The following is a 27,310-nucleotide window of genomic DNA, read 5'->3' on the forward strand; positions in this document are numbered from 1 at the left end:
TTATTATACAAGGCAGGCTTGATGCTTAAACAGAAGGCCAGAGATACTGGCACTTAAACTTTTCCATTCTGCTGTTCCCCCCAATTTCTCTCAATTAGCCATCCTCAAAGAATGTTAATGGTGATTTGTAATTATCTTTTCTCTTTGATAAGGCTACTTCTTTAATAGTGGCCAATACATCCTTTTCATACATGAAATAATAGAGAAATTACAAGACCAGGCAGTCATTTCCCCACCGAGTCATAAATCAGCCACTGAGAACCATCTGTAAACAACAAAGCAGCAACATTTCAGTGACAGCCTGAACCCAAGCAGTGCCACTGAAACACCAGGTGAAGCAAAGGATCAGGGTATGGATTTCACATCTAGAAACCACTTCTGTGTACCAAAAGATGACAGCCTTCTTGCATCAACTATTATGACTTCTTGCCAGAATCAATTCAGGCCTGCCACTTTCTGCACACCTGCGAGGTATAAAGCAAAAAAAGGGTGCTGTCACTGAGGAGAATGGCCAGTGCTGCAGTATGCTGGAACTGATAGCTCCAGAAACAGGTCAAGTCTACAAATTTGTATGAGAAGAGAGGTTACAGCCTCAAGGATCTACAGGGTAGAGGCCACAAGCTAATAGCTCCCTTTCCCTTGATTAATGCTATGCATTGATGGAATACCCTAAAATAGCTGAGTAATGAAGTTGTATGCTAATGTCTCTCCTTTAAAAGATTTTCCTAACAACCTCTTCTTCTCCTGGCTTGGTTCTCTCTGGCTTACCAGTTTTTGTGCAGCTATTGATATACTAGATACAAATCTTCCCCACAGCACAACAAGCTGCAATGATGTTTTCTTTAAAATGAATCCAAAACTGAGGTTCTAAAGTGAATTTAGTAAATTATAGGGAAATATGATTAAGAAATGTAAGAACTCAAAACACTTGCTACTCAATTACCACCTTCAATGCTACCTGAAAATATTAAAGAAAATTATTACTGCTGAGCACACCGATACCAGCTAAAGACACCCACTGATATGAAAAGTTGACCCTGCATTTAAGTATTTAAATCTTTTTAAGGTTCCTCCCTGAGGTATGATCTGACACATTGCCAAGAGGGAAGGAAGGCTGTTTAGAACTCTAGCAGCACAGAAACCCATTTGCAATTGCTCTTTTCATTTGTCCTCTACAAATCAGTCAAGGACCCAAGCTCTTGAAGAACTACTGTTAAATTGAACTCTGGTACTGCTACAATTGCTCAGCTGCAAGGCTGCACATGGAAATAATACCCACGGACTAAGAAACTTCACAGCATCCCAATAAAAGACTGATAAAGAAGAGAAAAATCTGCAGAAAGCCTCAGAATGATTTGTGCTCAGCATGTGCTGAGCCTGTCTTCACCCTGAGCTGGTGGGGAGAGCTGGGGATGCTCCACAAACCTCCCAGGCCCCATTCTCTACTGCACTGCCTTTGACTTGAACCTTCCTGTGTTCAGTGTGTGCAGCTGGAATGTCACTGCCCAGCAAAGCAGAGAGCACCAGGCAAGGCTCAGGCAGCAAATGAGGGGACCCAGCCCTGGGGAAGCAGCAATAGAGAAAGCTACTGTGGACATCTCCCAAAACTCACTCTCTTCTTCAGTGGAGATAAGGAAAAGAGAAAGGTGGCAGGGACAACAAGGTCAAGCATCATCGTGTTCCATAATGCTCCCAATGACGAGAGCTCAAACTCTGCTACTCTAAAATGAGCAGCTATTCGTGATGCTCATTTTGGTGGCAATCAGGACAATTTTACCCGTCAGAGAAAGCCTTTCCAAATCAAATAAAGAGGGACAAAACACAAACACTAATTATTTTTAGGAGGAAATCTGTTACATTTAAATACATAAATCACCATGGTTGTAATAGAAAATGACTGGGCTTAGCAACTCTTTTCTAATCAGTTCCAAACTTTCAGAGTGCAGATGTGCAATTCTTTCCATGAAGAGGTCACACATTCAAAAAAGGCACAGAATAATATTATTATATAGTCCTACATTACTTCAAAGCTTCGTCCCAATTTCTGTGTGATTGACAGCACACAGTGAACAAGCTGATGCATCTGTAGTTTATTGCATTTATCAAGCTTTTGAAAATGCTTCATGAAGTCCTCATCTATGAGGAGCACAAGTCTTTAAATATTCCAATTTATTTTTTGAGTGTTTTAATTTTTTTCAGGACATGTGAGGGAGGCATGTGTTTATTACTGTTCTACTGTTTATTACTGCACCCAGTAGAATAAATTTTTAAGTACCCAGCAATACCTTTTGTAAAGCAGAGCACCTCAAGCACTTGACAAGTATTAATTCAATCTTGTTATACAGAGATAATATTTTTCTCAAAAGAGATGAAATAATTTAGGAGATTTTTTTCTACAACAGGATTAACATGGAGCTGTTATAGCTGCTGTATCCATAAATCTCTGTGCACCTGATAACCACCTACTTTGTATTTACTAATTATTTTGTAAATGTCTAGTTCCATTTCAGAGTAATACTCTATGCATAAGACAGCCTCATTAGAAACATTACACTGTAACTGATAAAAACCAAAGGCAATAAAGTCCAAAATTCAGATTCCAGTAGGCAAGAAAGCAATAGCTCGAATTAATTCCTTCCTGAAGTCCTATGACTTGAACAGAATGCAAAGTGCAGCAATTATATTCAAATATGATGAATACCATAATTACGACTTCACAGATAAGTGGAAATATTTTGAGAAGCGGGAGTTCATCTAAAGCCATATTTTAAAAAGGAAGTGTTAGACTTTACTTACTATAGAACAATAGGGGGATTAACAATACTTGCAATTGCAATTGTTTATGTCTAACATGTGCTCTTTGGAAGCAGAGAAATAACCCTCCTTGCTGAACACACTGCCATTAACAACTGCTCCTATAAAGACATCAAACTTTTCCCTCTGAAGTGAGGAGGAAGTAGCCAAGTGTCTGCAGGGACACGTCATTTTTCCTCAGAGACCTGTAAAGATGAGGTCTTCAATACCCATAGAGAACACCAATGACAGTAACTTTAAAAATATCAGAGAACAAGCAGTGAAATCTTTCCAGGTAATATAACTGACACTGAGGTTATTAGAAGAGGGAAGGTAGGCAGTTATTCTCCAAGTTTAAAAACTTGCAGGAAAATCAGGAAAAAATATAGCAGTTATTACAAATTTTGATGGGGAGACTGATCATCTATAAACGAAAACCTTTGCTCACATAATTTTCTTTTTTAAGATAAAGAAAATGGTTGCAGGAGAATGACACTTTATCTTTACAAGTCACAGGACCAAAAAGTCACAAGAAGCTGAAGTGATTTTCAGCTAATGTTGTACTTCAGAATGCAAGATTAACAACAGGTATTTCTGACTTCATTAGCTTTGTTTTCAAGTCACTTCACTGTGCACCAGTACAGAATTTCATGGCAGCCATAATTCAAAGGCTGCTCATAACAACTAGCAGGAAATTCCCTATCAATATCATCTGTCACTATGAGCAGGGAGGATAGAATTTTCCAGTAATCTTTATTAAGTATTTCTACTGAAACAGAAGAAGATAAAAAACTTTATTCCAAGTTGTTTAGAATTTAGTAGCCAGCTTGCAAATCTATGTGTTTGAAACTGGCAGAGATGGTAATTCTTCTGTTTAAGCCAAAGCAAAAAGTAATCACGTATATCTTTCTGCCAGTATGCAGACTTTGATTTCAAAGGCTGCCTATAAGGAGTATTCTGAAATCTGTGACAAGAACACAGCTTAGAAAGACAGAAGAAAAATGAGTGCAGAGAGAGAAATAGGGATACATAGATTTGTCATACAGCTCTTTGAAGGAGAAGATAAACACAAGTTTGAGAAAAACATTGAAGAAAGGACTGTCAGCAGTGGGACAAGAAAATCATGTAACCATTATGTTGGGTAGACCAAGCAGAGAAATGTCAAGGACTTTCCAAGAGATCAGGGACAGAAAGGTATGAAATATAGTAGGCACAATAAATTATACTTCTGCAATCAAGAGGAGAGTTTGCATTACAGAAATAAATATGAAGCACTATCAGAAAGCAAAGAGTGTGTGGGTGTTAAAAGTAAAGACAAAAGCACAACGTTATACAACTACAACAAAACCCACAAATGTGTAAGCCCACACAAAACCTCACGGATCCTAATTAGACTGAACAGGGCTGACCCATAGTCCTATTTTCTTTCATATATTCAGCCAACAAACTGCAGAGAATTCCAGCAGCTAGAATTGACAGTGACATTTTAAGTCAATGAGAATCTATTTTACTCTTCCTCCCACAACACAAATGAATAGTAGCGCTAATGAAATTCCACTCCTATTAGAAATTGACAAAACACAATCCTGCATTTATCCCTTCCAGCAAAATCTGCCTTTTAACAAACTCAAACTATTCTGAAACACCCTGTGGTCACAACATGACAAAACAAAATGCCATCCGCTTCTGCACTGCCCTTCTTCCAATTAACTTGAATTTAGCAGACCAAGAAAAATTTTTATCTAGTGTATTTTATACCTATGGTTTTGAATGAAACATATTAACATTTACCATTTTAGTCACAGACTTTAATACAGTCTGGTTATTTAATTCACATTTGATCAAGTCTTTCTGACAGAGGATAGGCTTCTATTCATTACATCAAAATAACTTGCTTATAGAAAGAAAAAGCCCAACCCATATGCACTGTTTTCCAGTGCCATCTTCTTCAAATGACAAGGAATTACACTGCATACAGAAATATAAGGAATTGATTGGATTTTGGACCAAGGTACAAAATGTAATCTCTGCACGTTATTATTCAGAAAAAAAAACTGAAACAATATTCTTGTTCCTTCATTTTAAATGAGTTCTCAGAAAGGCCAGATAACCTTTTCCTATTTAATTGTGGTATACTAGGAAAGAAGCCCTTTGGATCTCTCAATGAGAACTGTAGAGAGAAATAATTCTGTGTTTCAGGCAATAGCTGTAATATTAATCAAGCAGGAAAGTAGAGTGGAAAATAAATTAAAAAAAAAAAAAAGAGAGCGGTGTTATGCTGTGAGCTGCCTGTTCTCAGAAGTTAATCAGGATGGAATCAGCTCTCAATGTAACACCCCAAAAGCACCGGATGATGCAGCGATGCTCTCTCCTCATGTGGTGCTATACAGAAAAAAAGGAGGGCAAGAGTTTTCATAGTTAAACTGAGCTGCCAGACAGTCCATTAGCCATTAGCAAGTGTGAAAAATTCCATGGCATATCTGTGTCTGCTTGACAAATTCCATTGTGAGTGAAGATCTTTTTTCCACAGGCTCTAAGTTTGTCTGTAACTCTTTCCTTCCAGCCCAGGAAAATCATGCACACCACTGAGTACAGGCAGTGGTTTTTGCTCAGCCTGTATGTTCCCTAACACATTATGAGCTTGCAAGCTCACCCATATTTGAGAATTCACCTTTGGGTGGGATTAGAGACAGTAAAGAAACGCAGAATGGTATCTTCAAAATCCCATGAGTTTTCTTATTTAGCTTCCTTCTACGTAGCTTTAATACCACCTGAACACTGTATTGCACCACTTGCAATAAAAAAACCCAGCTATTTTAGTCATTTTGTAACTCCTGACATGTACTCTGTCCCTTGCTTCCACTATCACCCAGCATTCAAAGCCTTCCAAATTCCTTTCTAGAACTGGCCTTCTGAACCTCAAGTATCAATGCCTCTTATTTCTTCTCCTTGTCTTGACTTAAATAAAGTCTTCTTCAGTCTTTTAGTACTTAAAAACTAGATCTACAATATCTAACCTAGTGCCTTGTCAAGCTTAATATCCCACAACTCTGCTTGACGTGAAATTCTGACTTTCCACTGAAATGGCATAAATAATATCAACTCTTTACCATACAGTATTTATAAAGTAATGAAAATAGTAACAAAAAACTTCAATCTCAAATACAAAGCTGGGATCTAATTCAATCTTACAGATTCAATGCTAACAAAAAAATTACTTCTGTGATGTTACTTTCAATTAGATGTCCAACTGTGTCAGAATAGCATGATGACTAGCTCCGAATTCCAAACAGCAAAGATTGCCAGGAAAGCCATTGAAGCCTTGTGTCAACTATAAACTCATTAGCAAAAACCATGCTCGTATGTGCTTAGTACTCTACCACAGGTATATTTACTGCAATGCAGCAGTCCCAAGTTCAACAGAGATACCCATTCCACAAAAAATCATTCCACAAACATACCACAGACATCTTAACCAATGTCTACAGCTTTTAATTACTTGTAGTGGATAATACAGAACACTATTGCAGCATTCCTACTTTCCAGAAAGTCTAAACTCTGCAGTTTCTGCTAAAGATAAGATCTTGCAAGTTTTGGCACAGCAAGATCCATTATGTTGAAATTTTAAATAGGATTTTTACTAGCCTTCAACTTCAATGATTGGGAAGGAAACATCAGCCAGTGAAAGACGTAAGTCAAAGGATGAGTTGTATATACATTTCCATCTGCTGGCAGAAAGGTTTTACACAGCAGTAGTATGCTTCTACAGTGGTTTAAGTCTGGAATAAATCCATAAAATCAGTATAATTTTTTTTCAAGTTATAAGGACAATACAAAGCAGCATTATCCTTCAGTGTCACTGGCACACAAAGGGTATTAAAGAAAGTCTGCTTTTGTGGAAGCCTGCACACCTCCAGGTCTGGGGGCATAATATTAGTCTAACTGATGTTCACTTACTTATGTGTTTTTTAATTACACTTGAATGCTATCAATGTGCACAACAGCTTCCCAAAACTGTAAGTAATAAGTTTAAATTACAAAATGAAAAACATGCAATGATAGTGTTAATTAGGTCCAGTGCTCAGCACAATGTTTTTCAGATGGTTATTTATTTGAAATTAAAACGTGTTCTACAGCAGCACTCCAAGGAATGAACTGTATTCACTACCAATGAGGTGCTACAACATGGAACCAACTGTTCATGTTTCTCCAGAACTCATGGTGGAAAACCACAATAAAAATGCCAAAAAAGTCTCCATTGTCTATAAATAGCAAGAGTGAACTGCTGTTCTCCACTACATCAACTATTAGAGAATTTCCAAGTACAGACACCACACTCCCAACCTCACTTGAGGACTTTTCCACACCCTGCACTCCAGGCTTTTGTATGGTGCCACTTTGGGTTCACAATCTATTAGGGGATTATCAACTATATTACCTGAAAGTTTAACCTTCAAATCCCAAGCAGTGAAAGCTGAATATTTAATGGAACAGGATAAACTGCATCATCTCTACTGCAGGACTGTTGAAGAGGCATGAAGAGACTGGTTCACTGGTTAGCAAGCACTAACATTCTACAGTCCTTTCACAAAACTTAGTTGGAACATTGAAATGTCTGCTTTCTCTCCCTTCTGACCTTGATGACATGTGTGACAAGGCTGTTTTCAAACATACTTCTAAGCTCAGCTCCATAAAAAAACCTTCATGAAAGATATAATACTTTATTAACACATGCTGGAAAGCATCTAATCTTTGTGCTGCCCCCTGTACCTATAAATACCCTGAGAGTGATGTGCAACGTGCAACTATCAAGCATACCAACCTTCTCCAAGAATGCTGAAAATTTTCTTTGTCACTAAATGAAGTGTAACATTTTTGTGCCAGAATATCATCCTATACATGTATATAGAAAAATATGAAAAAAAAAAAAAAAACAAGCAAATATTTTCACAAATACCTAGTGCCAAAAGAAGAAATGCTCAAAATAAGAAGTACTGCAATCCATTACAGTATTATGAAATCAATCTTCTGCCAGCTGTCAGTTTGGATTCTGTACAGATACCTATCATAAGGAGAAGCACTTCAGGAAAGCAAAAGAATTACCACACAATAAGCTACAATTTAATTAAAATAAAGAACATGCTGAAGATAATGTCAACAAAAGGATATGATAATGATCATTTTAATGAGATAAATACGCCCTCATACCCCCAGTCAAAAATGCCCTAGGTCCATCTTGGCAGCAGTAGGGAGCAGTGGGAAGAAACAAAGTCTTCCTTTCTACTGATGTGGGCGATGCTAAAGCTACAACAATTACTGGAATTCCAGTCAGGAAGGAGAGGAGGAACAAGCGATGCTTTAAGCTTCTGAGACAGATCAGGGCACGTTTCCCTTCTGTTCCTGAATGCATCATTCCAGGGAAACAATCCCTGCCAGAACTCTCATGGAACAACGCATCTCTGCAGTTGTTCATGCATAACCTTCCAGATGGAGGAAAAAATCAGCTTTAAATCAAAAATGCAAAGGGGATTGTTTTATTAGAGTCCAAATGCTCTTGGCTTCACTATGTAGGTATTTTAGAACCTATCTCAAAATTCATTCAAGTCATGAGGTTTTTAACAGGAAGACCCTTTATTTAAGATGTGCAAGATAAAATCTCACAGAATTCTCCCTGACAGTTTTCAGCACGTTTCTACAGCACAAATGCAAATCAAGTTTCAGAAGACTTGCACCAATGTACATCCCTGCTGAAGCCCACAACCAATTTACACACCATATAAAGCAAATTAAAAAAAAAAAAAAATCATTGCTTACCATAAGGCATGAAAGTTTACAATGGAAGAATAATACTGAAATTACAAGAAATCAAGAAAGTAGCCCAAAGCCAAATAAAATTGCCTGTCCTCTTGTATAAAATTTACTTTTTAACACTTAAAGGAAAAGTTAAAAACAGTCACCATGAGGTGGTTCAGCAGCTAAATGGATTGCATTTCAATTCCACCTGTACCTGTTCTGTAAGGATATATTTCTGGCTTACTAAGGAGCAGGTACTGTAACATTTTTTTAAGATCATGCTTTATATTTTTTGTTTAATTATTTTCACCATCCAAGATTCCTTTATCTATTTGGAAAGGCCTTTAATGAATCTAAATAAAAGGAGAAAATTTGTCTAATATTTATGTCTTGTCAATTCTATAGAGATGTTGCTATAAGAAATGTAAATCAGGAGATTGGGTCCTAAAGTTTTATTCACTGTAATTTTAATAGACTGTGCCAATCTTGTTCCATCTTGCTAGACATGTCTCCACAAACACTGAATGAATATTAAGAAGGCCTACCATGACTCTTGCTATGCAATTATAGATTAAATTCTAAACTTGCAATCTCCGTGTTGGATCCATATGGGGAAATTTGGTATGGCATCTGGGAATATGCCAGCAAAGATATGCCAGAGGAGCTGCATCACACAATTGACCAGAAAACAAACAGTGTCAGCTGGACCTCAAAAATCAGAAGTTACATATTTGTTTTCAATACTAATGTGTGCAAAGAGGTACAGCTCCATTGATAGGTGTACATTAGCATGTTTCCACATGCATATTCCAAATACAGATTATCAGTCCTTTGAGTCCAGAAGAGCATCCAGGGTTTGAATACTAATGCATTTCAGATGAAGCAGGCTTTCTCCAAGCCATGAAGCAGAAAGCAGGGCAGCACACAATGATGTATCACACAGAATTCTAAGGCCAAACTTAGCCAGGCAACTCAATGAAATTCCACTTCAGAGAGGCTAAGAATTTTGCAAACATTCCGTAGACATCCTACCAAAAAAAAAAATCTTCCCGTTTCAGTAATCAGTATTTCTGATGCCCCCTAAATTATAATTTATTAAATCCATGCATATTGTACATAACAATCCAATGCACTTTTTTATATCTATTCAACACTACCATGGTGTGGATAATAATGAAGGCAAAATTAGGACTCAGCAGCAATTCTGGAAAAATTGTATGATCATTAACTAACGATAATCATGTAGAGGTAAACTCTCAGGCACACAACAAAGAGTCATCAGACTTAGTTCGTAAACCATATCATGCAGAGACAATAGTAAAACTTCCCATTCTAGATAAACAGACTTGGCATCAGATAAACCAGATTAAAAAAATTTCCAAGAGTCACAGATGAAAAATCCCTAATTAACATCTACATATAATGTACACTATATAGAGGGGAAATTCCTTTCTAAAATTATTTAGTTCAGATTTGTTTGTGCTGCAAATGCTTATAAAACAAAATGCTTACTTTGGGTAATTTGAGTATTTGGGTCACAACTTGTGCTTCCCATATGTGACAGAGACTCTTATATGCTCAAGTCCTAATTTAATAAACTTAACTACAGACAATGTTTTTTAAAAATAGCTTACTCCCAAGAAATATTAAGCATATTAAGTAAGAGTTTGATTAATATACAGTAATCCATCAATTAAGAATAATTCATCACTCTCGATCATTCCAGAAACCCAAAATAAGCAGCCATAAATCCACAAGCAATGAATTAGGGAAAGAAAATTAATTACAAGGAAAAAAAATGTTCCTAACAGCTTAAAAACACCCATTCTGGATGGCTGAGGTCTGAAATCTGGCAGCCTGGAACATATTTCAAATCAAGTTAACTCAATTTTGTATACTGCAAGCAAAACTGACCATTTAAATCACACAACTACACTTCTGGAAAATACTATTTAGCATTAATTTCTGAAAAGGCATTTATTTTCAATGTTTAAGAAATCTTCTTTGGGCAACCATGGGCCAGAAGCTTTTATGCCAAGTTCACTTGTAGTAGCATCTTCACAGAAGGGCTTAAAACAATTTTTTTTTGACAGTTACTGCATAGCAAACATAGCACATTTTGAAATGTTCACCTTTGTAGAAAATAACCCTTTTCTTAAATTACATTGGTGAAAATGCCACTAATAATAATTAACTTTTAATAAAAAGTCGAGAACTAATACACAGTTTTGAAAACTATATATATCCAGACGATGCTTCCTCTCCAATACAGATTCCTTGTTTACATGACCATTAATACCTTCAAGGATTCATCCTGCAACACCCCCTGCCTTGTGAGAAGGCACTCAGTTTGCTGAAATCTACTTCCACAGACAACATAATAAAACACACTGGAGGATATAATCAAAACTGTTCTAACCAATAACCAGATAACCAATTTTTGTGGTGCAAAGACTTCCATAGCTGTAGGTATTAAAAAACCCAATGTGCTGGCACAACAGAAATGGTTACAACTTCTTTCTTCTACTTAGGAAATACCTTTTTTTTCCATAAACAAGCAGTACAATAGTTACTTAGTTTTCATGTAACTCTAACTAAAGCAGACTATTCTAAGTGGTTTTTGAAAGAAAAGTCTTCTCATTCAGACAGTATAATGTTACTCCCACTGAAAGCCACAGAAATGCTACTGCTGAACTCAGTGGGAGTAATAGCAGTTCCAAATGGCTCCAACTTTCCAGATTTTCCACCACAATGTCTATTGCACAGAAATGCAATTCAATCTCATCATTAAAAGCCACAAACCAATAACCAATCAAAATAAACCTAAAATTGCTTTATAAGTTAGCAGTCTCAGTCAATGAGTTGCACTTGTAAAGAAAATGACTAGCATTCTTTAGGGTTGACAAGCAATAAATTGAAAGCACCATCATTCTGAAAATGTATGGCTCTCCTGATTAAGGGTGACATGCTCTTTTAAAGGAATACAGAGAATACCTCACTTCTGAAACAAGGAATCAGTCTTAGACTTGAACTCTGTAAAAAAGACCTTTGGTAATGATAGGACAATTAGTATTGTTTGAATCTTGAGAGTACAAAAAGTAGGAAGATTTTCAAAGCTGTACATTTCTTACCTTCACAAATATACTGCAGAATAAAAATAGATACATGTTTGTCATGTCACTACAAACAGCATTTCATTTGATTGCTTTATACCTTTTTATCTAATAATGAACAGTATTAGTAGTGAACAAAAGTAGTGAAGCTGTTTGGTGAAAGACAAAACCTTCTGTTCCTATTACTTTATTCCCTTTTACCCCACAGTAGTTTTCTTTTGCTCTAAATAGATCGCTAAAATATGAATTTCACCTCAGGCTGACTATTACAGTGAAAAATCCCCTAAGAAATCTCACACCTCTTCTATACTGCTTAGGATACTCAGAAGCAGCAGTTCTCAGTTCTGCTTGTACTATGTAAACCGTATTCCCATCTTCTACCCAAAAATGTACTTTCCCTTAAACAAATTTCAAAGGAGACTAATAAAAAGAAATGAAAGCTTTTAGAAGTTTGAATTATTCAATTATTTTCACTCATTTAGCAAGTACAGCATCTCCTGGTTTTAGTTATTTAAGAGATCAGGGGTTTTTTAAATTATATTCCTTTATACCAATGTCAATGATTTTTCCTTGTCTAAGGAAGCTTCTGCCTGGTTAAGTCTCAGGAATAACTTCTAAGATAAGTGAAAGTCATACAAATTAATAAATTGCTTGCTCTTTGCTTACAATGACTGACCTGCTCTGCCACAAATCTGTCTCTTACACTAGGGAGGCTCTGGGGCAGCAAGGCCCACACCCCACCATGCCTGGAGGTAACCACGGAGTTCAGAACTGTGCAACATCCCCCTGCCACAGATTTCTGCACAGAGAGCTCTGGGAACAACCCCTAATGAAATCTGTCTGTACAGCTGGACACAAAACTGAGGGGCTGAGAAGGGGCAGTCAGGAGGCGGCAAGTCAGTTCACCTTCTGTCTAAAAGCCAGGCAGCAGCAAAACAAAACATCTTGACAAGGCCCATTTACAAAGTTTTGGAAGATTTATTATTAGCTACATTATATGCAGTTGATTATTCTATATTTTGATTATAACAAACATTTGTTTTTGTTTGGTGATTTGGTATTCCAAGCAGGCTAACTCAAATGCTTGAATATTTTAGCCATACTCAGTTCAGAAGTCCTTCTGTTTGAGAGAAAGGTCACTACAAGCTATTACTACAAAAAGAATTTAGCCTTTTATCGCTTTACAAATGTCTACTGTGAGACTGCTACTTTTTTAATCTTTCTATTTACTGTCCCAGATAAGTTTGCTTTCTAGATTTCATACACAGAAACACATGAAATAATGAAAGAAATAGAAATCTATGTAAGAAAATTTGCCAACTCTTACCACCGTTTCAGGCGACTTGTTAGGCCCCTCCCCTTGTTCATAAAGCACAACTCAGTTACGGATACCCCTGGAAAACAGAAGAGGCAGATCAAACTCTGAATAAAGTCTCTAACTAGTGTGACTAATGGCTTCTTGACCTGAGGAATGAAACAACTTCCTATACAGTTCACAGCCCAAACACCTGCCAATACTGTACTGTGATCCCTAGCTCAAAACAGCTGAAGTCAAGGCTTTCATCAGTCTCTAGAGTTCCTGCTTCCCAAAATCAAAGTTCAGTGCTGAAATGTCTATTTGGTTTGATTGCTCTAGTATGTGGCAAAGTTTCCACTGACAGCTTTGGGTCATAAAATGCAAAAATCATTTGTGATTGGAATAAATATGTAAACCAATCAATTGATCAATACATGCCCAAGTGTAGCTACAGCACTACAATGCCAAAGCACCACTGGCCATTGACCCTTCTACTGCTGGCTACACTGGATTTCTAGGACAGTCCCTCTGACACAGAGGGATTTACTGCAGTAATTTAAGTAATGATTCTTACATATAATTAGGGGTTATTTTGCTGAGGGTGTGGGGGGGTTACTGCTCTGGATGAAGATGCTCACCCACAAGGCCTCACCTGAACACACTAATACCAGACAAAACACTGATTCACAAAGGATGTATGTGAACTCACTGGGAAAACCAGCTTCTTACATTTGAGAAACTGATTTTTAAATGATCTAAAAAATAAATTTTATCTGCAGACTGTTTTTATGAAGGAAGACTTAAGGGTTTGTCCCCCAATTCTTTTAAGCAATTCAGCATTTAGCTGCCTCCCAAAATCTTTATCTTCTCCTCAGGTGTCATCACCTTCCACGGTAAATTTTATTTTTCATTACATAATTTACAACTTGTAAGACAACACTATGTCTTGATACAGTAATTCCAGGACCTTCAGGATGACACAATAAAAATCTAGCTAATTACTAACAGGATGCTTTATTTATCTTCAACTCTGATAAGTAGATGCTTTTAAGTGCTGCAGAACAAAGGAGAAACCACATCACAAACACAAAACACACAAGCAAGCAGAGCACGTACACGGAAATTCAGTTTGTCACAAAATAAAATTCATTAAAAGGGTCACGCTGTTCCAGAAACAGCACTGAGGGAGATGGTTTAATGATAAAAAACATGCTGAATCAGTGCAAATCCAACCTCAGGCAAGAATTTTCCTCAAAAGTTTCATTTCTAAAAACCTTTTTCCAAGAAAAAAATGAACACACAATTTCCTCTAAACAAAACAAACAAACAAAACCAAAATAAAACCAGTTATAGTAATAATCAGAAATAATATTAAACAGGTATCAGTAGGGTAACACTACATATTAAAAAAAAATTCCACTAATAGCTTGATAAGATTTTACATCAGTAGGGTAATAATACATATTAAAATATGCCACTAATATCTCAATACAATTTTAAAACTTGGCAACAAATCCTAAACTGTACTTCTAAAATTATTTTTAATTGAATATGTCTACCTTGTATAAACCATTTAAAAATCTTCTACTCTCAAAACAAGTGGAAAATTATGGTCTGTTTAAAAAAAAGTAAATAATCAGCGAATTTCTTGATGATGATGTAAGTAAAACAAAAGTTGACAGTAAGCTGATTTAATGTAAATTTTCAATAAATCAAGGTATCACTTGACGTAAAAATCTGGATACCCTGCTACTACACATGGTTCTAAGAAGATTTCAGGAATAAATTATAATTATCCATAATGCACATTTATGTATAACTTTTAATATTTTATTAGCAAATTTGTTAAAAAAGTGTTTGACGTTCTCATAATTTACATTTGATTAAAAATTCATCTCTTTTCAGCATCTGAAGATGTTAATGGGAAGAGAAATTCAAGTGTACTGTAAAAACTTTTAATATTAGGTGATTGTTCTTATCAAAACAGATCCCTAACTTTTTGCAATGTCATATTCTTAAAATTGCAAAGGGTGTGGATTCAGTGTGATTTTGGATATCTCTCTACACAGCTCAGTAAAACATTTGTTAAATCAAGCAGCAGAGCAAGAGAACAAGCTTTCCAGCCTTCACTAGTACCCTTGTTTAAAAAGTTTAGTCTGCCAAACTCCAGGTCCCGCAAGGTCTGAATTTCTCAGGAACCAAGCCAATCTTGAAACTGCTGTAGTAGTACAAGTGGAGCTGTATTTTGAGCTCAAATCAGTATCGTGGCTTAACACACAACAGTAAGCAGAGAAGAAATTATGGAAGTAGAGTCTGTCATGAGCCTGAACAAGCTTCACTCTGCCAGACGGGAACTAACGAGTCTACACTGTGACTGCAGGAAGGAGTCTCGCAATAGTTACTTATAAATATTCAATAGACCCACCATGGCAGCAGCTCCAAACAGAGAGAAGGGTGAAGGTCTCTTAAAGAGCAGCTCGAAGCATAACACAGCCAATTCAGACTGGAACCTTATGCTGAACCAACGCCAGCTGACAAGGGCATCACCTTCTATTGATGCTGAAAATGATGACTTGGTTCAAAAATTGTTTCATTTTGCTGCCACAAATTTAATAGCTAAGGCTTTGTCCCCATGAGATGAGTAAAACATGCTCATTAGGTAACCTGCTTCCAAAGAGACAGGATTTTAAACAAAGGCTATGCACCTTTATTTTAATATTACAAATATGTCTTCAAGGTGCTTTAATGCAGACCAGTTGTTGAGGTGTAAACTGAGCACAGCTCTCCCAGTCCCACAATAGCCACAGGACATGTTCCCCACAGGAACACTGCTCTGATGAAAGTTACAGGTAACATGAAATATGTCCACAAAAGCACTGAGCAGACATACAGCTCAATACACCATCACAGCAATTTTGAGGCTCTTCAAAAATGTGCACAGATTAAAGCAAATAATTTTCACTTTGTTTGTCCAGTCTAGCTGGCAGGACAATTAAGAATTATTTTAGCAACTTCTTTGAGCTTGTCCAAATATTTACTGCACACAGTTTTCATCTTCCTAGTTACAGACATGCCAATGTCAGACAATATCTGTTACAATCAACTTGGATTTACTATTCCTACCAGTTGTCTTAAGTCTAACTAATAAAGAAATATTGAACAAAAAAGGGTCTGAGAGTATCCAAATGCCACTAAGATAAGCAGGCGGTTATTTCTTACTCTGAATGCAGTAACAAGAACTCCAGAGGCCAAAATGTTCCAGCTGAGCTAACTATGGCTTCCTGCTGCTGTTACCAACATGGTACTGTAGAAAAGTAATTGCAAATATTACTCACAAAGTAGAAAATAGAAGCAAACAAGATAATGGAAGAAACATGTATCTCCTGGCAAAAACAAAAACTCATTAGGAGATTATGTTCAATGTAAGTCAATATGCTTTGAAGCCAGCTTAAAAAGTGACACTGGAAGCATTAAATTTGAATAAACCTCTTAAAATTCTTTATGGCACTAATGGCAGAAGTTTGACCTTAAATGTTAATTTAAATAGATACAACCAAGTTGGTTAAAATCACAAATTGCGGTCTCATAAACGCAGCTGCTAATGGTGCCCTCAGACCTGCAGCCACATCCCAGCCTCACTCACCTCTGTCCATCCACCTCCCCCTTCACAGCCAGCACTGGAAAAGGGAGATTTGACTGATGCCTTATCCCCACTGGTGAGAAACATAAAGGGATATTGTCCTGCAACCCTGGAACTACCTTCTGGTTCCTGCACAGTAAACAGAACAGCTGAGACTGGAAATACCCTTGGATAGCACCTGGCAACTCTCCTACTCAAAGCATAGTCAATTTGAGCAAGTTGCTCAGGATCTTTTCCACTTAGGTGTTGAAAATCTCCAGAAACATGATCTCTACCATCTCTGGCCAACTTGCTCCAGCATTCAGTTCACACTTAACAGCAAATTTTTCTTCAGTTTTGATTGAAGTAAGACTCCTCCACTTTGTACCTGTCAGCATATGATGCTGTGCTGCCTGCTGTAATATTCTTGATAAGCACAAGCTGCTTAAATCAATGAGCTCCAAAAATGACAATGAGATGTATAACCATGAAATTTATTGACCATGCCTGCATGCATTAGTAATCACAGGATGGCCTCTGGGTCCAATAATGCAGAGAGTTGGATTCCTTCATCTTCCAATGACTGCTCTAAATTCCCCAGTCACACAAGGACACACAAAACAAGTATACATTTTTTTTAGTCCTAGATATTACGCCTACTTTAAACCAGCTGGATTTTGTCTTGTACATTCTTGGTAAGTTTCTCTCCATTTCATAGCATGCAATTTCATAGCATCAAAGCTTCTCAGTTTCTCAGATAATCTACTATTAATACTCCTTGCCTCAAAAAATATGTTCCAAAACCACTTATTCTGAGGGGGATCTGTGAGGAACCTGTATGAACTCAATGCTCTTGAGATTTCTATCAGAAATCAGTCACTTGATTTCATGTGAAATGACAAGCATGCACAAGCATATTTTTCATTATCTATTACAGAAGTCTCAAGTGACATTTGCTGTAAGAAGGACAACGTTAACAGCCAGTGAAATGTGAAAGGTTTCCCAAGGAGAAGTCAATTCTGTTCATGCTTCCACCCTTAAAGCACTTAGGTATTCAGGTGTACCCAGTCAAACCACACCTGAGAGAAGAAAAGGGAAATAAATATCAGGTGTTAATCACTAATACTAAAACTGTGGTACTGTTGCATTTGTGCATAATGTCTTTCTCATTTTATATTGTCTAGAAGAAAATGCCTTGGGAGATTTTTTCCCCAATAGAATTTTCCAACTTGCTGTAAATGTTTTATATCAGTGCAGCTACTGAAGTATCTTATTTTAGAGTACAAGATTGATAATTAAGTCAGCCTATTTCAGGGTCTTCCCCCTCCCCCAGCTTCTCTATTACAGCTATTTTCATTCTGGACACTCCACACTGTGCACCTGTAATCTTTATCTACATTGTATTAGTAGGATCCTCCTAATTAGATTTAATTTCTTCAAGTGAGGAAAAAAGTGACATGCTAAGCCTGTCAGTTCTTTGAAGAATGTCCTAGAAGGTCAAATGGTGTGTATGTAAGGGATTTGTGAGCCATTTGACACAAGGAAGGTAAGGTTGGTCAACATTTCAGATGCTTTCAGTAATGAAAAGCAAAGTAACTGGTATTGATTCCATCCACATCAATCTAAAAATGGTAAACAAAATAATTATATCCTCTGTATAGCAGTCACATGGGTACATGCAGATAACAGATTACAGACAGAAAATGGCTCATTTAAATTAGACACTATGTGAAATTCTCGTTTTCTTAGTTGAACTACTATGTAAACATTTAAAGCTTCTCAAATCACTACATGCCTTATCCCTGCGTACTTAACCAAAATCAGAAGCTGTCAGATCAGTACTTTTCCTACACAATACAGCTCCACAGTTTGTCTATTTCTGAAATAACAGAAATACCTGTATTGCTGTTTTTCACACTTTTACAGTTCTAAAATATGTTGGTTTAGCACATCAAAGAAAAAAAAATTAAATGTTAAAATATCCCTCTCTCCTGTGTGAGACCAGCTGCTTTCACCATAGACTTCAACCTCTTTTCACAAAAAATTGTTGTGTTTATCCTGTAATTCTTATTAGTCTTTCCCTATTTTCGTGGCACCATGACAAACTATACCCCGCATTACTTTAACTAATCGAGGCCTAAAAAGCTTCCATCTCAGGCCTTGTTTTCTGCATCACTGGTGGAATCAAACAGTTCAATCCCATATACACCAAAACCCCTGCCCAACAGCCTCCTCTTCCCAACTGCATTACTGCGACAGACACATCTGCATTTGGCACTTGTTAAGTTCTTTCACTACCAGAATCAATAGCAAATTTCTCTGGCTAAACACTGCATCTTCAACACGCAGCTGTATTTACTCATTATTGCACAGGTAGCAAGCCTGTAGTACAAAAAACTAAAATCTATAATAAGCCAATACATAGTCTTATTTATGCTTAAAATGTCTATTGCCAATTACAGGACTTCTCTTAGATCAATTATGTGTTTTCTAAAGGTAATACTACATAAAAAGGCTACTGCATTTCAACCTGAGTCACCATAGTTCCTAAAATAGTGATACATAAAATGATGTAAAAAATGACAGAATCTATACCTTAGATTTCTATAAAAAGGAGATTTCTCTGCATCGCTCCCCTGCCTTGGTTGTATCTTTAATGAATTTCAGAACATTTAACTTGTGAAACTTTAAAGATCTCCCTAATCCCTCGTGGCATGGAGAATGACCTTCTACTTCTTTCTACATTCAGATGCGTAACGCAAAGCAAATTTTTCATTTAGGATATATAAATGGTTAATCCAGAAGAAAAGGAGCAAATACAAGGTCAAAACAATATGAGAAAGTAAAACACCTTGTAGGGCAGAGCTTAAGACACTGACAGCTCTCTTGGCCAATGTTAAGGTTACCAACATCACACTCCTACAGAGAGGGAAATGAGAAGAATTTGCTAAATATAGCTATAAGTGGCTGGAAGGATGCCTATCCTTATTTGTGCATTCATCTGTTTAATTGTGGGCAATATAGTCCACTAGACAGCCTGAAGCAAGTGTGGATGTTCAATATTCTCTAAATTATACAACCTTAACTGGAAATTGGACTTAATTACACAGTTTACATCAGTATAAATGGAAACTCTGTATTTTGAAACTCCCCACAGCTATGTACCTCAATTATATTCTCAGGTTTTGGGGATCTACTAAATGCCTTCAAAACTGCACAGTTTTAAACAAGGATGATGAGAAAGGCCATGGAATTCTTGTGTTCATTGTATGACTGTGTCTTTCAAATCCAAATGTATACAAATACTCACATATGCTGACATCAAAAATCAAGTTTTATGCTCAGAGCTTCTTTAAGTTTGGGAGTAGTCTATGGAAACGGACAGTTTATGTTAAACTGATCTGTAAGTGCATTTTTAAAATAGTTGCAATATTTTAAATTTACATGTCAATACATCTCGCCAAATTAATCCATCTGTATTTGAAAATAAAGCTGTAATAATCATACAAACCTGAAAGAAACAAGTCAAGAAAGTTTATACACCTGTAATCTAAGCTTTCGGAAGGATTCCTAAACCTTTGGTTTCAGTGACAATATTGTAAAGAAATATAATGGAATTAAACAGGCACTAGGTGCCTAATTCCCTTTAAGAATTTGGGCCTAAATCCCTAACAGATCACTGAAAGTCTCAGCCAAATCAATTTATTTATATATGTAACTGAGATTCTCTCATGTTCCTTTTATATATATAACAAGCTTCAGTTCTGTTTAACATTAGTTCTTCAGAACCTTAAATATTAATGTTCCTAAAAATCAGAGTTATCATACTGTTTCTCTACTTCTGAAACAGTGGAAAGTGGCTTGCGGGATCATAAATGAAATGAGGTGGTTGTTTCCTTGTCTAGATAGATGAGCATGGGTTGGGATTCAGAAACCCCACCATCAGCATAGCAAGTAGTCTGTAAAAGCTGAAGACTGTTTATCACCTGCAGGAACATAGCACAATGAAACATAGGAAAAAGAAATGTGGGAATCTACAGAGGTTTCAAACTTATAGATTGTGCAATTCAATAACCTCCCATAGTCACACCACATTAAAAACAGCACCTTACCCTGCAGCTCTAAAATACTGCTTCAGGAGAGGGAACACAGTTTTGACTTCCATTATCCTCCACCCTGCAGGAAGGAAGTGCCTCGGTCCTGAATCAGAACCCACAGGAATTTAGCAAGTGCTATTTCTGCTTGTAGTAAAATCTTCAATATGTAATTTACATCTTGATATGTCATCATTTCGTGGTATTTAACTTAGTAACAGCTTCTCTAAAGTAGAGATTTTATTACATAAATTATGGAAGTAGCAGACTGGGTGTAGTGGAGACAGCATAAATTTCTGAATCAATACAAAATATGTCCCCGGTAGTAGTTGTTATTCTATGCAGGTATGTTATTGATTACAGTCATAATGGTCTCACTTTAGCTGTCATCAATAACTCACTACTTGTATTGTCACACTGAATTAAAAAAGAACCGGTCTAAAAATATGAGAAGCTATACTCGCATGGCATGACCCAGCCTGTGGTACAAAGAAGCAAAACACTGCCAGTTTAAGTTTTTAGTGTTTGAGACTTCACCTGAAATTAGTTGATAAAATAAATTCAAATGTGATCCTTATTCCAGACAAAAGAGCATGTGTCTTAGACGTTCCAAAAAACTTTCACATTTATGGATCCTGCATACACTAACAGCTTTCAATACCTTGGGACCATTAGACTACAGGTACTGTTATGCAAAACTGAATCAAAGTCTTATGAGTGGTTATTGACATTCTACTGATGAACATGATTGAAGCTTCCTTGCATCAGATTATGAATTGGAAGGAATGCTAAATTATTTCAGCTTTTTTAATTCCTACTTTAGGAAAACAGTCTCCATAAAATACCCATATTTGCTACTCAGCAGAGAGATGGTCATAAAGTACCAATTAGAAGACTTGATTCAACCTCACAGACTGGATCAGCCTCCAGAGAAATCTGTCTGTATCCACTGTTTTAATCCACAGCTAGAAGTAGCTGCCCTCTCTAAATCAGGCATCTAATCAACATGCCTGAAGTTATTGTGGCTACCCCAACTTAAGTGATCTCACACCTGAGATTCTCCTTCCCCAAGCCAGTTGGCACTTTATGAACCATATTTTAAGTCACACTGCAATCTGCATTCCTCTAGGCAATCTCTTCAAGCTTTACTACTTTGCATACTGTTAAAAAAGTTAGTTTTCCCCTTTAAAACCTGCAAAAATTAGACTATCAAATTTCATTATATACATCCAGCTCTCATCAAGCTGTGAATCCAGTAGCCATGGACACTGTTGATAGTGAATCACAACACACTTTCCCACCAACAGGATAATCTAGTAAAAAAGTCTGTGCCATCACTTCTATCACTAGTCTGAATAGCAGTTACTTAAAATTTTATCACTACATAACCCAAATTAAACAGAGAACATTTATTGTAATAAGAAGGTCCCATGGACATATTCTAACTCATGGGTAGAATTTCCACCACCAGTGCAGATGAAGAGGCAGTTAAATTACTGGAAATAGTAGGTCTAGTTTCACTGACTTTACATTGCAATGAATGTAGATCAGTTAATAAAATACTTTTTCATACAGGAACAAGTTAGGGCAACATTTTTCTGTACAAAAAACCCCCATGATCATTCCTTTTATGAGAGCAGAAATAAGAAGGGAAGGTTAGCTAAGCTTAGAGTAGAACAAAGGCATTTGTAATATACAAAGCCCAGCTCCTGTGAAACTACTGCTCAGCACCTCAATCATTCAATATCACTGCACCTTTAAGAATTTTTACACAGATTACTTCATCAGGTAATTCCAGCTATACCCAACCAGAATGCAGATCTTGGTACCAATCCCCTGAAAAGTCCACTCTCAAGGATACCAGTCCAAGGGAAGCACTGATGCCTAATTCTAGACTCCAAATTACTAGGTTCTGAAAGAAATAAGGAAAATAATAAATATTGAGTTTACTGTAACGACAAAATGTCAGAACTTACCCCAAACTGATTTACTCACTTCTTCCTTCTCACTTGCTTGCAATGTTTAAGCTGTAATTCAGTATTGTATTTCAGAAGACAGAAAAAGCTTAAATGCTTTACAACTCTTAAATAAACCATAAACAGCTAAACAGTACCTGTTCTGGAGGACAAAGGCCTGTTGCTAAGACACTAGACTTCAAGTTTGCAATGGCTTATGATAGCAGTAACAAGGCAAACAAATAATAAAAATGAAATTGTCAGAGATACCTTGACAGCATCCTTTTAATTTTCAGCCAACATTAGATGTCACGTAAGCACTGAAGCAGCAAAGAGGTGATACTGCTTAGATAGCAAAATCTCAATTCCTCCCTGACCTACAAATCAAAAGCCAATAGATTAGTGGTACACTGGTGTATATCTGCACAGTATCTCATGGAAACCCTGTCGCAGCTTCTGAAACAAAATGCATGTGCTCTGAGATGCAGAAAAAGCATAACTATAAATAACATCAACTGAAGCATGCACAGAAGATTTTGACAACCCAGTCAAGGACCTTATGGAACAAAAATCCCAAATTGTCTAAGAAAGCCATCATATCTGAAGAGGTGAAGCATACTGCATGTAGCTCAGGAACAGAAAGGTCTTCCCAGTGCAATGTAAACTGGAGAGCGAGACAGAGGCACAACCCTGCCCATATGCTCTCAATGGATCTCAGTACCTTGTAATACTGCCAGCAGCAGCATCACCACTATGCAAGTGGTGGATGAGAACTACCTTCTTGGACCACTTAGTCTGGAATTTGTGATATAAATACTACAATTTTACTCTTTCTAAATATACAGTCAAAATATATATTTTACTATAGTAAAAAAAATCACTCAACTTATGGTAATTAACATCAGTTGATTATATAGAGCATTAATACTTGCAGAATCAAGTCTTTCACAGAGATGTTGATCTAGATGGAACAAAACCCATGTAACTATGAAGTAAAACATATAAAAATGTATATACATATATATATATATATATACATACATACAAAGCCAGTCCCATTTTTTACAGAATTGGATAAAGTAACCTGTTAAAAAAAATGAAGCCAGTCACTTCAAGGGTATAATGCTGCCTTAGTTAAGAGCCATTATTTTCAGAAAGACACATTCATTCCAACAGTGGTAAGCTCCCAGTAATGACAACACTGTAAGAAAATATATGTTCTTTGTAGGAACATATATTTCTATGTAACTAGAGTAACTACACATGAGCTTCATTAACTAAATCAAGGCATTCTCTACAAAAGGTTAAAATATTTCAAAATGCCACCCATATATACATTCCTACTGGGTATCTTCCACATTTTTTTATCCATAAGATTAACTGATATTCCAAGGAAAGCATTTATTTTGGTGGGTCAAAATGTCAGACTACCCTGAAACAGTGGCAATCAATGAGTTTCATCAGTACTCCAAGTATTATTTTGTTTGATCACTGTAAATAAATTAATGAGTAATAGATGCTGTCTACTTCCTATTAAATGATTACCCATTTACAGACAACACACCAAATGCTAGTTGAAATTGTGAATGCCAGAGGGCTTTCAAAAGACTAGATTTTACTAAATTAAGCTATCTGTAATTAGAATGTTGACAAAACCAGTCACAATGGAGAAAAGGTAGACCTCTAGAACCTCAGCAGACTGCAGCAGAAGTTCCTTGTTTGTCCTTTTCACTCCTACCCTTGAATTTCACAGGCAATCCAAAACAAACTGGGAATCTACAAAATATTTGCACAGTAGTTTTTTGGGGTTGGCTTTGTTTTACACAAGTTAGCTGAAGGAAATAAAAGTCACTTCATTATCTAAGTTGATTGCTTCTTTTCTCAGACGCTCAGGTGGTTACTGCCTTGCTTCAGCTCACAGGTAGACCACATCCTACCTGAAATTTAAGAAAATCTCCCTGTTCTTATTTTAATGCTTAAACACATGAAACCTCTAATGCCCTTCTGTGAAGAAAATATATTTTGTCAAGTTACATGTGTACTCTAGATGTCTTGCATATCGGAAAGAACTTTTTTCTACAAATAGGTGGATTTTAACCTTTAAAATCTCATTGCTAATTTCCAGAGATACACAGGAAGTCTGAATAAGGTACCTGCATGCAACACATGTGAAATTCCTTCCCTACTTATACTGGTGTAACCTAGAGTTGGCCTTTTCCTCTTTATTTTGTAAAGACAGACAAGAAATTGAAAAAATTTACCAAAGTGCTTTGAAGGTTAACTATGATGGCTATTAGGATGGCACCACACCTGACAGAATACTGTCATACTCTGGTTAAACTGGAAAGACACAAGCCAAATGTAAAATCATACTCAGCTGCTACAGCATTTGTTTACAATGTCTGTGTCAATGATTTATACTCACACAATAAAATATTAAGACCGACAAACTATAAACTTGGTAGCACAAGAATTCTAACAGGTTTTTCTTGCAGTGTATCAATTCTGACAGTACTCAAGATCCACCAAAAGCACTGCAGATATAATGTGTTGCATTACATAAAATCAAGTATAAAAGCTTAGTTTTATATAACTGTAATATGCATACAGATGGTCTTCAGGACAAGATATCTAAACTAAACTACAGTTTGTACAAAATTTGAAGTAGAAGCAAATGGCAGGAATTTTGCCATTTCTAGTACAGTGTCCTAACTCAAAATGGGAAACTCCCTCTATTTGTGGCTCTTGTTGGTTCTTCCAATATTAAAAACTTTCTAATACTGAAATCAACTGCAGAGATTTTGAATTTAATAGACAAAATTCAAAGAAGGGAACTATTTTTCATCTATTTTGGCCAAATAGTACATCAAAACTATAAATTGAAATTCAGTTATTTGACAGCAACTATGGCATAATAATAAAATAAAAAAGTCCACTTTATAAAAATCACCAATGTCAAATAAAATGCAAACTGTGATCTCTGAACAATGCACAAGGATGAACCACGCAGTTAAACTATTGTTCCTGCCTTCCAAATGCATTCCTTTAACCAAGCAATGGAAGATAAACCCATTTGCCTAATAGAGCATATAATTTAAATATTTCAGAGAAGAACTGACAGAGATGCTGCTTAAAATAAATTTAAGAATCATCCATCCAAATACCTTGCAGGATGAAGACCCCAGCATAGTTCACAAGTTATTTTTTCTATACAAACTCCAAACTCTACAGCCCCTGCAGTTACTTTAGTTGCTGTGCATACCCTGTATTACAAACAAACCTTTTCCTTTTCTTCCATAGGAGATTTAATACGAGGCTGCATATTTTCTCTTTTGCAGTGCCTTGCTACACTTCTAAAATCACTAAAATTTCAGATTTTACTATTGCACCATGCAGTGCTACACAATTTTGTAAACAAAATATGTCTAAATTTATGGAGCCTTAAAGGACTACTGTATTCAGCAGATTGCAGTACCTTATCCACAGGAAGTTACAATCAGGCAATGTCTATATTCTGTCATTTAGAAGCAGGATTTTTTAACATAAAGCATTTCCATTAATACAAATCAGGAGGGCTGTTTCCCGCCTCCCCCCGCAAAACTTGTATTTAGGGTTTAAGCTATTGGAACGATAACAGGTCTTCACTTGATAAAAAAAAAAAACAAACAACTTAGAGTTATTTTTTTTAACATGCTATGAATCACGTTTTGCATTGTGACCTACCTAAAGGCACAACAGTACAGCGTAACAAGCAAAGTGCGTGTTTTAAGAATTCCCCCTTTCACACACGAACAAGTGCCTTCATGAAAAAAGGGAAAAAACACGAAAGACAGTCTTTACTATTTCATATTCACTAGAAGTGAACATTTCAAAGAGTTTTTCAACTTCTACAAACGTCAGATTTTAACCGTGGACCTCAATACTGCAGGGAAAGCGAAAATTAAAAAATAACCCCTAACTCTGGCTCTTAAGTGTGTAATGGATATCGCGTGTGTGAAAAAATAGGTTAATTTTGTTTGGTCTTTGCTACAAAGAGATTCATCTCCTATGCATACCACAAATAACCTGAGCAATGACTTCCCTCCATGACACGAGCTGCCCATCATATTGCAGGATTATTACAATGTTGGTTTGTTTAGGGCTTGCTTGTGTGTGTGGCTTGCGTATGTAATTCAGGCATTCGCATACATCAACTCCTCGTTGCGCATCTCACAATAAACTGATGAACGCTGTTAAACCTGAACCAGCAGCCTTTAGCAAACAAAGAAGTCTAGCACGGAATCGTGATGCAAAATCACCCCAAAACGTACTACACCGTGCAAGAACCTCACAGAAAATAGCCCGGCAACCTCATTCATTCCCCCCCAACCCAGCGATCTGCTCACCATCTCCGTCTTTATTTCTCTGTCCTCAGCTTATTTTCCTTGCTGCTAGTGGCTTCAAGGAGGTGGCGCACAAAAAAAAAAAAAAAAAAAAAAAAAAATGTTTAAAAAAAAATAAAAAGGGGCAACCCCCCCAACTCTTCAATACAGCGCTGGGCAGGCGCTGGGCAGCATGTCAGCCCTTGTCTTCCTCTCCCGCCGCCCGCGCAGGAGCCGCTCCGCCGCGCCCGCCCCGCGGGTGCCCGTCCGTCCCCCGCGCGTTCC

General features: G+C 36.8%; 1 protein-coding gene across 12 annotated transcripts in view; it reads right to left on the reverse strand.

Annotated features, from left to right (window-relative positions):
* The window catches only part of ARVCF (ARVCF delta catenin family member), a 248,924-nt gene that overhangs the window by 221,268 nt on the left and 346 nt on the right, over positions 1-27,310 (reverse strand). For 5 of the 12 annotated variants that reach the window (XM_031506263.2, XM_077787170.1, XM_021544523.3 and 2 more), the window contains exons 1-2: positions 27,050-27,270; positions 13,027-13,093 (exon numbers count right to left, since the gene is read on the reverse strand). The gene's annotated coding sequence lies outside the window, so the exon portion shown is untranslated. Of the gene's footprint in view, positions 1-13,026; positions 13,094-27,049; positions 27,272-27,310 lie in introns of those variants that run through there. The other 7 variants (XM_021544511.3, XM_021544512.3, XM_021544513.3 and 4 more) reach the window with 4 other exon arrangements.

Source organism: Lonchura striata, chromosome 18 (genome assembly GCF_046129695.1).
Source record: "Lonchura striata isolate bLonStr1 chromosome 18, bLonStr1.mat, whole genome shotgun sequence".
NCBI lineage: Eukaryota > Metazoa > Chordata > Aves > Passeriformes > Estrildidae > Lonchura > Lonchura striata.